Source organism: Dasypus novemcinctus, chromosome 14 (assembly GCF_030445035.2).
Source record: "Dasypus novemcinctus isolate mDasNov1 chromosome 14, mDasNov1.1.hap2, whole genome shotgun sequence".
Taxonomy (NCBI): domain Eukaryota; kingdom Metazoa; phylum Chordata; class Mammalia; order Cingulata; family Dasypodidae; genus Dasypus; species Dasypus novemcinctus.
The window spans coordinates 23,899,994-23,913,675 of NC_080686.1; the positions used below are offsets into that span (position 1 = coordinate 23,899,994).

The 13,682-nt window shown below is 38.8% G+C and overlaps 1 protein-coding gene across 1 annotated transcript in view; it reads left to right on the plus strand.

The window, feature by feature from the left end:
- The first annotated feature begins 5,609 nt into the window (after positions 1 to 5,609).
- Positions 5,610 to 13,682, plus strand: part of CLVS1 (clavesin 1) — a 179,483-nt gene continuing 171,410 nt past the window's right edge. Inside the window, exon 1 of the mRNA XM_004484324.4 lies at positions 5,610 to 5,878. The gene's annotated coding sequence lies outside the window, so the exon portion shown is untranslated. The remainder of the gene's footprint in view (positions 5,879 to 13,682) is intronic.

Consider the following 13,682-nt stretch of genomic DNA (forward strand, 5'->3'; position numbering starts at 1 on the left):
AGTAATTCACCTGAGACCTCACAGTTAATAAGAGAAAGAGACGTAAAATCAAGCCTTCTATCTCTAAATTTTTATCTTTCTTCAAACATACTGCTATTGATTACTGAGCTTTTGTTCAAGTCATAGAAGTTATCATTCCTTGTGGTTATGCTTCCTTACTTGACATGTGGCAGACACGCACTACAGATTTAACTATTTTACTCTTCCTTACTATTAAGACTTCCCAGTCTTGAATACTTCCTGATATGTGATGCTACACAAAGCTCTCTATATAATGATGTTATTGGCCCTTTACTTTTAGTATCTCAAGCACAAAAAGGAGCTCAAGTTTGCACTTACACTTTAAACTGTACAGCACATCAAATATTTCCAAATTTCTCAGCCCTACGCAGTCAGGTAGGGACAAATAACTTATTTTGGTTACTGGGCTCTAAGTCAAAGTGACATATGTAATTTTTAGATGGCAGCAAAAAAGTAGATGTGAGTTTTCAGGTCCTCCATTTTTATGCCATGATAGCTTTCCAAATGATGGAACTTTCTTAAGCCTGACTATGGAGGTTTGAAGCTACATACCCCATAAAGCATGTTCTTTAACTTAATCCATTCCTGTGGGTGTGAATCCTTGTGAAGAGGACCTTTTGATGAGGTTACTTCAGTTAAGGGGTGGCCCAAGTGAATAAGGACGAGCCTTAATCCTATCCCTGGAGGCCTTAGAGAGAGAGTCTCAGAGGAGAGCCAGGGAACATCCAGAAGCTGGAAGTCAAAGGATCTCCAAAGGGAAAAATAGGAGCCAGGAAAGACCACCATATGCATTGCCATGTGACAGAAAAGCCAAAGCCCACAGAGCACGGGCAGCCAGCCTCAGAATACCATAGTCTTCTGGGAGAAACCATTCCTTGATGACACCTTGATGTTGGACTCCTCTTAGCCTCAAACTGTGAGTCAATAAATTCCCATTGTTTAAGCGAAATGTTGCATGGTGCTTATTTCAGTAGCCAGCACACTAAATCACTAACTTCGTAAGCACAGTCCTTCTATCTCCCCCACACTCCATCTCTCTGCTAACTAGTGTTGAACATCCAGGATAACAAATAAAACTTCATTGTATTAAGCTTCTAAGCTCTTGGGGTTTATTTATTATTGAGACATAGCCTATCATCTCCTAAGAAGTGAAGCACTATATTAAAAAATAAATTATGGTGTTGACTCAGTGGTTGGCAATATACACTTAGAAAACTGATTTTGAAGCTTGGGAAGATAATAATCCATGTTATTTAGGGTATACCATTTGGTAAAGCTGTCATCTGTAATAATTTAGGAGTAATTTATACAATTCATATTTCCAGGGAAAGTGGGTGAAAAACAGTAGTATGTCTAAGTTATTGTTTACTGCATTTTGCAAGAGAGTAAAGAAAGATGTAACTAGAAATAAATGGAAAGAGGAACTCCAGAAATGCAAGACCTTGCCATGTTGGAAAAGTCAATTGATTTTTGCTTCCAAAGAAAGAGAAAACAATTCACAGAGCATTTGAAGAAAAGTCCATTGAAAGCACAATTTTGGGCAAGAATCACATTAAGGGTGTAGCCTTCACAGCTGCTTTAAAATGTCTCAATGGTTTAGAAAGTCTCAAGAAAAATATCAAATAAAGAATCCAATCTTAATACTACTCCAGAAAGGCCCAAACTATCACCCCCAAATGTTGATGTAGCTCTGAATGTTATAACTAAACCAGTACAATGTGAGGTTTATTAACATCCAGGTCTCAGTTGTATAAAAGCACATGGTCACACCATCACCAACTTCTTAAGGAACTGCCCATGTCCTTTGCTTCCTGTACCTCTCCAGGAAGCATTGAAATGTAAGTGAGCAAAAGAGGTCTCGGGGTGGTCAAGACAGAGAAAGACTGACCAATTCAGGGATTGTTTGTTCACCACTTTTCTAGCTAGCTTAGTCAGTTAGCATTTGAAGGAAATAAATGTTAGAGTTTATAAATGCTCAACTATAAGGTTTGTGTGATTTCTTAGTTCTGCTTCTGCATACTGCCACTCAAAGAACTAGATGATTGCTGTGACCCAAGTAAAACTGAAATTGAAATTCAAATTAAACTGAGAGCATTTGCTATAATTCTCATTTTGAATATGGCCAAGGTGCATAATGGAAAGAGAAAAAAAAACCAAGGCCCTCCCAGACCATGGCTCCAGGGGTCATGGAGAACAAAAGACAAGGAAGCTTCTTCCAGGACTCAATCAAAGAAACCCCCGTTCCCCCTGCTTAGGGGGTTTTCCCCTCATCTGTTGGGTGACTTCAGAATTGCTAGGTTCCCTGACTGCCAGGTCTCTCATTCTCCCCTTTCTGAAGAGGAGTGTTTAGTATAACGCTGTCCTCTTCTAAGCATAAAAGTATATTGGATGTGTTGCAGGGAGGAATTTGCAGATCTTTGATTTTTAGTGTATACGTCTCCAGAAAAAGAGGATCCCTATCTGGATATATTATGTGGAGATCAGACAACTGCATACATCTAGAGACTTGGAACTAGGATGTAGTGACAAAAGGAATCTTCTGAGATGGATTGAGTGCGTTCTTTGTGTGTGAAGAAGGGAGCTAAGATACTTTGATAACCGCAAGGGCAGACTGGGCAGAAACATTCATCCACATGATTGCCCACATTTCCCAGCCCTCTTGCCTACAGGGCTGTGTGACTTGCTCTGGTCAATGCACTGTGAGCAGCAATGATGGGTCCTTTACTTCAAGGCTAGAGCAAAAGAGCAAGCCCAAGTTGCCCACATATTACTATTCTCTGCTGTGGCAATTTGTGGCTTTTCAGATGACAGAGACTTCCTCAGCTTGTCCTTGTGTGACTAGATGGAACAAAGCCCCAGCTTCCTTCCTTCCCTACCAGAAGCTTTTGGTTTGCATTATCAGGCATAAGATTGACACAAAGACATTCTGGGTCCCATGAAACAAAAAGACAGACCCAACACAGTGAAAATGCATGTACTCAGTTAAGGGCTTTTGGTCTAATATAGGAATTTTATTTTATTTTACTTTTTAAATTATCTTTTTTTAAAAGTTAATAGATCACACAAAACGTTACATTAAAAAACATGAAGTTCCCATGTACCCTACTCCCCACCCCCATCAATTTTTTTAATTGTATTTTTTTGAAGATACATAGATCACAAAAAATATTACATTCAAAAAATACAAGAAGTTTAATATAGGAATTTTAAACAGCATAAAAAGAAAAGCATTATTATAAAAATTACAGGGATAATACTCAGGAATATAGAGGGAGATGGTACACTTTGGTGCTTGGGAAGAAATAGGTTTCTAAACTTATTGAACATAACTATTGCAATAATCTATAAATGCAACTTATTAAAATAAAAAGTAATATTCTTTCTCTGGCCAGTGTAAACAAATTTAAAGTTTTAAAAAAATCTTTCAGATTTTTTATTTTATTTTTTTAAATTATCTTTCTGACTTTATTCCGGTAGACTTTCGTTTTTGTGGTTACGCTCCCCACCTTGGTTGGTCTCATCAAAGAATCAGGCAGGAGCTTCCTGGGTCAATGACTTGTTCTCCTAGAAATGAGAGTAATTTTCCTTTCTAAAGGTCTCTCAGGAAGGAGAGTATAGACATATATATGATTTTTTTTTCTATCTCACAGCTTAGAAAAGGTAGATAAAACTCTGCTGAGTTATCACAGATGTCATTCGGGAGTCACTATCAGTAATAAAGAATAAGCTGAAAGGAACACCAACTGAGCAGAAGTATCCAACTTCATTTTAAACTTCAAAAAGGGATTTTTAAATCATAGCTTTCTGAAACACTTGGCTCTTGGTTGCTGTTTCTGTTAGTGGGGATTGAATGGAGGAAAGGAGGAACAGAAAAGAATGATTAACATTAGAATCGCAGAAGAAAGAAGCGTCTTCCAAACTTCTGAAGGGATCAGAATCAAGAAAAAATGAAGAGTATTTGAGTGGAAATTAATTGGAGAAAACGTTTTCTTCTTTAAAAAATTTGCATTTGGTGCCCCTTTGAAGCCATGTCCATGATTCGCTATACTTCTGAAACTACCATTTAATTGAATTTATTTGATAAAAATTCAGAGTCCACCTCGTACCATTTGTGAGTTCTAAGCCTTTAAAAAAATTAATACTACATGGAACTTATAGTTTTATAAAATATTTAAAAATATGTCTGTATGAGGGGTTATGTCATTAATTAATTCATCCTTATTTCCCATCTTCCATCCAACAAATATTTATTGAGCTCTTATGATGTTCTACACGCATTTCTAGGTGCTTGGGAAGCAGTAGAAAACAGAACAGGCAAATTTTCTGTTCTCCTCGTGCTTTCACTCTTATTGGAGGGAGAGACAATAAACAAATGAGCAAATAGCTATTGATGCTATGTCAGAGGTGGGATTCTGACAACTTTAAATACTGTTTAAAAATATTTCACAAGATTTTTAGCAAATATGGAAAATTTAGAAAAAATACAAAGAAGAAAATCAAGTCATTCAACCTGGTAAAAATCAAAGTTTCCTATAATCTCATCCTACAATTATGATAAAAACTAACTTGATAACTAGGGGAAATGTTTTCTTTACTTATAATTTTGTGAGCATTTCTCTTTGTCATTAAATAGTCTTCAGAAATATGTTTTTAATGGCTGCAAATGTTACAGACTATACAAAAACTTTAATGCTTTTATTTTTTTGACAATTTTATGACCATTGATGAACTTTATGTACATAAATTTTTGCTTGAGTATATGATAATAGTATATCCTCAGCAAAAGGGGTCAGAAGTCGAATTATTTGGCCTAAATATATGTATACTTTAAGACACGATGTGACCAGACTTACAGAAATGTTGCACTTTCTCCTTGTTTTCTCAATATGAGGTATTTCATAGATTTAAAACCTCAGTCAATTCTGTACCTCAGTGATATTTTAAAACAAATTTCTATTTACTGGTGAGGTTGATATTTTTTAAAATGGTTATTATGAATTCACCTTTCTTCTGTGAACTCTGTCATTTGCTCTTCCTCTTTTTTTTCATTAGGTTGGTAGTGTTTTGATTTATAAGTTATTTTACATATGAAACATATATATTTTGCAATTTTCCCCCAAATGACCATTTATATTTACATTTAGTTGTGATATTTTTTATATCAGAAGTGTTTTTATGTAGTTAAATTTATCAATCTTTTTCTTTGTGATTTCTTCTATTCCTCTTGCTCTTAGAAAATCTTCCCTATCCTGAGATCAACAAAACATTTTTATGTTTTTCTAGTGTTTTGCTTTTTAATTTAGCTCTTTAACCTCTGTGAAATTTATTTTAGTGTATTGTGTGCGATGAAGCTGTAATTTGAGCCTTTTCCAAATAGTTCACTTTCTTAACACCATGTGTTAATAAAAGATCCACCCTTTCCCCCTTTCTCTCATCTGTCTATTTCGCACACGCACACGTACATACACACATGGGTCTGTTTAAGGGCTTGCACTATTCTGTTTTTAAAACGCTGTTTTTAAGGTTGTGGGGGAAGTGGTGGTTCCGACCCTTGCTATCGCAGATATTGCAAAATTACAATAAATCTTGGCACTGCCTTGACGGAACGGAGGAAACGCAAGGTGCCGAGGCATTTAGGACCCAGGGGAAAGCCAGGCTCGGTATAGAAGGACAGAGTCTCGGGCGCACACGCCTCCTACCAAAATCACAGCCCCGTGGAGCCGGGGCTTTCATTCACAGCTTTCTAGAGAAATCTGAGCTCGAACCTGCCAGAATAGGGGACCTCACCCACCCAGCTCCGCAGCGAGGACACCTGCAGAATCCCGTTCTCCAAGCCAGGCTGGGCGGCCGTGTGAAGGTATTTGCTGCCTTTTCCCTCCGCGCTCTCCCCGCGCCCGCGAGGCCCCGGCTGCGGCGTTTCAGCACCGGGGCGCGTGGACAGCTCCCATCCGCAGTCCCCCGCGCTCGCCGCCCGCGCCCCCGGCTCGCCACCGCCTCCGCCGTGCGTCCCCGGCCCGCGCCCGGCCGCCCGCGCTCCCTTAGACCATCAGCACCCCCATCTCCACCATCACCGTCGTGATCGCCCCCCCCACCCCCACCCAGAGCTGTCACTACAGTCAAAACAACTGGGCTTGTCACTCAGACAAAGCCCGGGATCCGCAGGGTAGAGGAAGGGAGTCCAAGTTTTCAGGCGTAGGTGGGAAACTTCAGGTGCACGACACCCCTGGAAACAAAGAGAGACGCCTGCTTAAGGGAAAGTGAAGGCAGAAGGGGGAGACCCAGGGCAGGGGAACATATGGGGCACTTGCTGGCGAGCAGCAGTTAGCCAGCTGCCTTTCAGCAGATTGGGGGCTGCCTGGTTTCGGGGGGTTAACAAGGCTCGGGGCCTCGTGTGATTCCGGTAAAATGGAAATGTAAGCTCGATCCAGTTTCTGATTTTCCAGTGGAGCATCACCGGGGAGGGGGGTGGGGGTGGCTGATGACTCACGTTCACCCACACGCCCGTTTTCCTTCCTGAGCGTTTACTGCGGAAACTCTGGAATTAAGTTTTTACGGAAATGTTTTGTAAAAGGGGAACCTCAGAGGTTCACTCTGCAGCTAGAATTAAACATTAGATGCTGATGGTAACTTAAATGCAGTTCTCCCTGGAAAGGGCTATTTGTTCAAATATCTCTTCTTGTCTATTTATTTTGTTTCAGTTTTCAAATCTTCAACCTCTTTTTGAAGCAGAGAAGATAGATCCCTTGTCCAAATGGCCAAAGTAGTAATGATATTCAGAGCAGATGGCCTGGCTTTGTTCACCACTAGGCAAGGACTGGCGGGATTTGGAAGGCAAGATCTTTGTGTGCTTTCTTAGTAATCAGGCGATAAAACACCATTTTCCTGTAATAGTAAAGGGTAATAGAGTGCAAAAATTGAAAAAGCATTTCATGTAACTGCGTTCTGCCAGGCACTACTTTTAGAGTGCTATCATTTTCTCTCTCAGTTGATGGGAAGTTGGAACATCTTTCAAATACTTGACTAATTTCAACTTTAATATCCAAATCCAACTCATAGCAGCCATTTGAATTAGCCAGAGTCATCTGTTTTATAAGAGCTAACAAACATCAGAAAATAAGTGCCTGAGACTGGCATATGCAAAAATCGTTTGGTGGGTGCTCATTTAATCAGTTTTCACTAAACAGCAAATCAGTGTGCTTCTTTGGCAAATTGTTTTTCATAAAATCAATATCTTAATTAAAAATTAAGACGTGGGACCATATTTTCAAATGGGAGTAATGTCAGAGCACATGTAACAACCAAATTTAAACTGGAGCACAGAAAATTAAAAAAGCAACCTGGTACATTTATTCTGCCTCTTTAAACAGTGAAGTAAGTTTCCTCTAAACCAGCTTGCTCATCATTAGAAGTGTTGTCAAAAATCAAGACTAGTTGCAAAAGGTATCTTCTGGAAGAAGTTTTGAGGAAGAATCCATATTCAATACTCTTCTTGAATGAGGAAAAGCAGCATTATGTCAAAAGTTACTTACTGCTACTTATGACATAAATAGAAGCATAATTTCACTTGCCTCTAAAATTCACTTGCTTCTGATCTTAAACCAAGAAAACTAGTAAAAATATTTCAGTGGAATAGATTTTAGAGAGGAAAAAACTCCATCATCCAAATACTTCTCTAGGATCCACAGTGAATGAGGATATTTACAGTAAATAAAACCTCTGTAGTGCCTGAGCAGCACATTTAAAAAACCCACTTATCTGTCTGCAAAGAATGGTTCAGTCCAGGCAGTTTTTAAAAGTGTTCATATTTACAATTCTAGCTTCTTCTAACCAGAATCTCAGGCCAGGAATCCAGTGCCTCCAGTTCTATTGTCTTCCTGTGCTTAATACAATTTCCTGAGGCTGGGGAAATTTCAAAACAATGTTGCTTTGGTAAAATTTACAGGCATCTGTCTCAGAAGCTGTGCCTTTCTCTGACCAGAATACTATGCAGAGCTTATTAATTTTTGTATAGTGGCAGTATCCTGGCTTCTTTATTCATGTTTTTCTATTAATGTATATCATATTTTGAATAACAAAACTTTATCATTTTTATAATGGATTTTTAAAGTGAACAGAAACCATGGCATTTTCCAGCAGAGTGGCATCATTTATTTTTGTGGACATGTTTACAGAGGAATGCATCCTTTTATAATAAATGACTATACAGTTGGACTATAAAGTTGGAAGGCCCTTTCTTATGGTCTTCATTTCCTATAAGGTGAAATTCAGAATTCTGCAGAACTAGTGATGTCTGTTCTCTTCTGCAGGCTTTACGTTAGTACACTACTAATTATCCCGGAGAAGTCTGTGTGATGACTTTACTCCCTCACTTATAGCACAGCCATCCTTGGTAAATAGATTCAGGCTGATTTGAATCTTCTCTGCTGTTTCTGTTACAAAATGACTCCAACAGAGGTGGTCCCAGAACAGAAGAGGTATAAAAAATACGAAACTTGGCTATATGCAATCAGCCCAGAAATGCTCTCTTCAAATATCTCTAAGAGAGCTATTCCCCACCCTGCCCCTTTTACATATTTCTTCTAAATTTGGATTGTTTTGGTTGTTGTTCATTTTGTCTAGATTTCACAGGTATAAAGTTGTTTTGGGAGAAGGTCCACACAGTGCGAATTACTCCAAAACTGCAACTCTAACTTGTTTTAGCTTTCTAGGGGAAATCATGCTTAATTTCCAATCCAAGGTTTTCTTACTTTAAGAGAAGTTTATGTTCTTTTGTTTGCTTCTTCATGTACCAGTTTCCCACCCTACCCACAAAACCCATCATTTATTTAGATAATAAGAGCATTATCCTTTTTTTAACCTCTGTTGCCTCCCATATCCCTTTATCACCCATTTATCATTTCTTCTTTGGTCAGATGTTTTTTCTCTTTGTGGACTTGTTATCATGTGAAAGGGAGGATCAGAGACAGTTTCCTGTGTGATAGCTAAATTTCCATGAGCATTCTCCTTCTTGACTTCAGAAGCAGTAGAAATTTCCCCATATGCATTTGAGATGATCCACATTTTTTTTTTTTTAGGTCCTGAGGGCTGGGGAATGAACCTAGGACCTTGTATGTGGGAAGCCAGTGCTCAGCCACTGAGACACATCAGCTTCCCTGAAGTTGTTTATTTTGTTTGTTTGACTTGTTTGTTTGTTGTTGTTTTTTCTGGAGGTACTGGGAACCCAACCTGGGTCCTCCCATGTAGAAGGCAGGCACTCAACTGCTTGAGCCATATCTGCTCTGAGATGATCCACTCTTGTATCCTAGACTCTTTTAGCCAAATCCCCAATTTCTAGATGCTACACAGACCACTGAAGACTGCCTTCTCCAACTCTGCTCCATAGAATAGCATCACTTCAGTTCAGCTTTTATTTCTCAAATATGTTGAAGGAAGTTCTATTCCTTTATGTGTATCCAGTACATAGCGCATCCAGTGCTCACTATGTTGTAGTTTTGGAGGAAGTCAGGGGGAAACTGTGGGCTTAGAAATGGCAGCTGGGGGCTCACATCACAGGCTTCATAAGTAAAAGGCTCTAATCTGATATGAGGTCAAAAGAAAACAAATTAAACAAAAGAGATTTTTTTTCCGTTCTCTCTTCCTCTTTCCCTCCCTCATGCACCTTCTCTTGCTCTCTCCTTCCCTTCCTCCTTCCTTTTGGTATATAGAGCATGTAAGAGTCTATGAAAACAGGTAATGGGTGATATGACAAGATGTCTTGAGTATCATTGCTCCAAGAGGAATGAGTTCTTTGGGAGGGCTTTCACACTCTCCTCTAGGACAATGCATCCCTGCTGCCCACAGACAGTGTGTCCTCCAACCTCAGGCAATTCTTCTCCCTTCTCAACCTCTTTGATTGACTATATATCTTCTAGACCAGTGCTTCTCAAACATTAATGTACACATAAATTGCTCAGGGATTCTTTTACTGATTCAGTAGACCTGGATGGGTCCTGAGATGGATTCCTAGCAAGTTCGCAGATACTACTCACGCTGCTGATCCACGGAAGCAAGGGCAAAGCACAGTTTTCTTCTTTTTTATACCACCCTCACCTTTATGTCTGATTATTAAATATTGGCACTCACATTAAAACAGAAATTGCTCCAGCATCTGCAGTTGAGGAGCGAGGTTATATAAAGCCCCTTTCCTCTCACCTCTCCCTAAGCACATTGCTGCACCTCACTTTCACACTGGGGTTTTCTTAAGTCTGATTCCTGCTGCTGCCCTCATCCCCCCAATCATCCCAGAAGAGTGGTCCTAGCCTCACCGATGCGCTGGGTGAAACAGAGAGGAAAAGGGGCAAGTGGATTTAAGGTCCATCATTGGGTATGACTTGCCCTTCTCACTCTTTCCCAGATCTCCTTCCTTGGAAAAAGAAAGAGTCCAGTCTCAGAAAATACCCTCTTCCTTTGAGAAAAGAAGGGCCAAGTATAGTTTTTTCCCTTCCCATTTTTACTTCTAAGAAGCACGGTTAAGCTGTTGTTAAAATCTGGGTATTGACTGCCAACAACTTCTTCAAGGGATAGTTTAAATGGCATGAAAAATCTTTCCAGTTCTATTTTTCTTTATTTCAGTAAGTGTTTTTCCCTTATAAACTCTCTTTATTTAAAATACAATGAGATAGAAGGTAAAATGTTGCTTCAATTAAAACCTTTTCAACCTAACATGGTGAGGAGGCAGAAAAATCCCATACCTTCCCTAGCAATTAGCTTTCCCTTTAATTCCTTGTGTCATTTCTCTAAAATCAAACTAAAATAATAAAGGCCATATAGATTGCTCTGGAACACAGGACATGATCCTCTATTACAAGGATCTGCTTCATCTGAGTCCCAGTTATTTTAACTCTGATCTGACACCTATTTTGGGAAGAAATTCTCAGTGTCTCTACTTTGATGGAATCCATTCTCATTCCCTTTTTAACCTTTCTTAAAAGCAGGAGCAAATGGGAGCAGGTGACTGTGTGCTTGGTTGCTATTTTAAAAAGAGCCAAGAGAATCTACATGGTGAATGTTTATGTGTCAGCGCTAAGCTCTGGGCTAGGCCTGGGCTAAAGGTGACAGAAGATTGACTGCGAGCCAGCAGTTGAATTCGGGTCACTATATCCTTTCAGATGACTAAACTTCTCCTCTTTATATTCCAAGCCTACTCCCCCTGCCCTGGTGAGGTGCTTCATATCTGCATGGTGGCTAATTTGATAGGAAGTCAATGGAAGGACTTCAGGAAGTCCTACAGGAACTGATGGTCAATATAAAAATTGGTCAGTTGGAAAAGAGACTCCTTTCTGGTTAGCACCAGAGAATGATTAAATCAACCAACCTCTGAGATTTAAATGGAGGCTCTACTGGCAGGAAGGGAGGATACAATCTTTCAGGAAAGATTTCAAATAGAGTTATACTTTTTAAAAAAAAGATTTTTTGCTCCCTGTGATTTCCAGTGTTAGTCTAGATGTATCAGCAGCATCTATTTTTATTTCGATCAGTATAAAATTTCCTTTTGGCATTCCTGGGGGAATGCCTATTCAGTTTAAAAATTTGAAGCAGGGTTTTAGAAAGGTGAAGAGCTATACTAATTCAATGTACACGTAAAACCTGGAAACATAAATTTCACCCTTACTGATGGATGAGGTCGTTGTATTTTCATGTAGGGAGTTTTATCACTGAGATTCATTTTCCTTACTTTCCTTGAAAGAGAAGACTACAAAACAAATGAGAATAGTTTTCATTTTGTATTAATATTAATTTACATTCATGCATACTTAAAATTGTTCATACCCAAAATACTGGGGAACTATACAATTTTGAGGCACTGCTCATTAGTTATCAATGTTCTTCTATTTCAAACAATACTTAGGCTTCATACCAAAGTATTATCTTTCTGACCGTGACAATAATATACCCTTTCCTTCCCAAATTTGGTCAATTTTATGACATTCCTTAGCTATCTTCCTTAGGACTGATGGTGTATGGGAGACAGAGACGGGCACTGGCTGGAGAAGGCAGGGCAGTAATCACAGAACATGAGCTTAGGGTCAGGTGGGTTTGGGTGAAAATCTTTACTCTTCCATCCATACTTAATGAGTCCAAATCTCAGATATTTCCTTTTGCTTAAAAAGCAGAGTAATAACCCAACATTAAGGGCTTGTGTGGAGAATAAATCATATAATACCAAAGCCCTTGGCACATAAATACTGAGCAGGTGTTTGTTTTTCTTTCCAACTTTAACACTAGCTCATTGTCTGACATTAGACAAGTCACTTAGCTGTTCTCTGTCTCAAAATCCCTTTATTTACCTGGAGGCAACATAATTTTGATATCAGCAAGAGTACTACAGTAGATATAAAATGGAGCTTTTCATTTCAAAAGCACTTTTGCCTAAGTCATTTCACATGATCTGTAGCACGTCTCAGGGAATTATCTTTCTTCTACCTATACTGCAGTATCACTGTAACAATAAAAAAATAATTAGTAGAATGCTCTGATCTAACACATCTATACACATACATATTTGTAGGCATGACCCTTCTATTATTCTGATTGTTACCCATTATTTTAATGTGTATCCTTAAGATGATCATGAAACAAATGAGAGCATTAAATTATAAAATAACCAAAATAGATTTCATTAGAAGTGTTGTACTTTCTGAAAGCATTTTCCCACCAAGACCGATCCCTAAAGACTAAGGTGTGTGTTTGTGGGCACGTATGTGTACAAATGCACTAAGACTGAGTTCTGTATAAAGAAATATTCACATAGATATTTTCTAATGCAAACGTGAAATGAAGCCTAAGTTTGGAATCAATGGATGCCCTGATTTCAAATATCACACAACATGGAGACTTTTTCCCCTCATAAAAAATATGCCACTACATAACTTTCTGGTCTATTAGGGAAGTCACAGATTAGAGGTGGAAGTCGCCTCTGCCTTATCCTTCTAAAAGGGTGCTGCTGAATTACTCTTCATATTTTTGTAGCAATCTGTAAATCCAGAATCATTTGGACCCCAACCAGCAGTGGGGCCAATGGTTTCTGGTGCTCACATGAATCTGCCTTAATTGCCCTTAGTGATTATCAAGCACATTTCAAATCCCTGGCACGCTTGGTGTTCTGCCAGGCATGGTGAAGAATCAATCCTTCTTCTGATACAATGACAGCATCTTTGATCTGGAATGTATATAAGGGAAGAGCAAAAAGTATTGATAGCTGGAAAAAGCACAGACAGCTAGATTTTAACACCACGACATCCATCTTCCAATGAAGAAACGAGGATAAGATGGTAAGTAGACATCTACTATTAGGCTACCTAAGAAAACGTGTTAACCCATTTGGCATATGCGGCTTTGTAGAAGATTGAATGATATCCCTGACAAAAGCCATGTTCAAATCTTAACCTCTGGTCCTGTGGGTATGGGCCCATTTGTAAACAGGATCTTTTTTGTTTGTTTCTTTAATGGTGACTTTTGATAAGCAGATATTATTTTGTTGTTGGTAAAGTCTAGTTTCTTTTATGGTTAGTGCTCTGTGTTCTGTCTAATAAGTCTTTGTCTACTCAAAGGTCACAAAGATATTCTTCTCTTTTATTCTAGAAATTTTATACTTTTAGCTTTTATATTTTTAGCATCTACCT